Genomic DNA, 938 nt, shown 5'->3' on the forward strand with positions numbered 1-938 from the left:
GTGAATATCACTTGCATTCCTGTCAGAAAGGGCACTAGATCATGATATAATGTTTAAAGTGCTAACATAATGGCTTCTAATATTTTAAATTCTTCACATCAACATTAATATGTCCTATATGTCTGTAATATTCTATATGGCTCAATTCAGGTGAAGTTATATGTTACTCTTATGCACATCTCTATCCCCATGGGAGTGAATGCTGAAAAAGTATACATTACCAGAATATATCATCTACATATCCATGTTAATTTGCATTGATTTGCACAAATTTGTCCCTATTTATTTTTCATATCAATATTTGACCTCAGGTTCTTACAGTGCAAATAAGTTGCTGCAGTGCAACATGTTATTTGCACTGCAACCTGTTGACAAATCCTTCTCAAATTCTTTGTAGGATTAGATTTCTCTAGCCATAATTAAATAATAATATCTAGCTTAGAATCTTGAGGATTAACAGAAATTAGATTTTCCCCAGGGGAACATCTCAGGGAAGCACACAATCCAGTAAGACACATGTGCTTTGCTGTCGGCCCCTCATGTCTCAGAGTTCATCATTTTGAGATTTCTCCATGGGAGCCCCTGTCTGCCTCCAGGGATCACGGAAATGGAAATGAAGGGCCTCTCCCAAACACACTCCTCTCCCTGGAGTCCCTCACTAGAAAGGCACCATTGTTTTTGTTAATTGGTAACTGGGACAGAGTTTTTAAATATCATTAGCTCCCCAGTGTGCACTGTCATTGTCACTACAGGTGAAATGATAATTGCAGCTCTGTGGGAGGTGAGGTCACAGGATCACAAATCATATCTCTCAGACCTGGCTGCCCCTCTCCCACACACTCATGGATGTGTCGACCTGATTGTGATCCCTGAGCCCATCAGCAGTGGAAGAAACTCAGATGAGCATTTATTTATATTTTGGTCTGTGAGGCATAGTC

Source organism: Propithecus coquereli, unplaced genomic scaffold (assembly GCF_000956105.1).
Source record: "Propithecus coquereli isolate 6110/MARCELLA unplaced genomic scaffold, Pcoq_1.0 Scaffold824, whole genome shotgun sequence".
Lineage (NCBI taxonomy): Eukaryota > Metazoa > Chordata > Mammalia > Primates > Indriidae > Propithecus > Propithecus coquereli.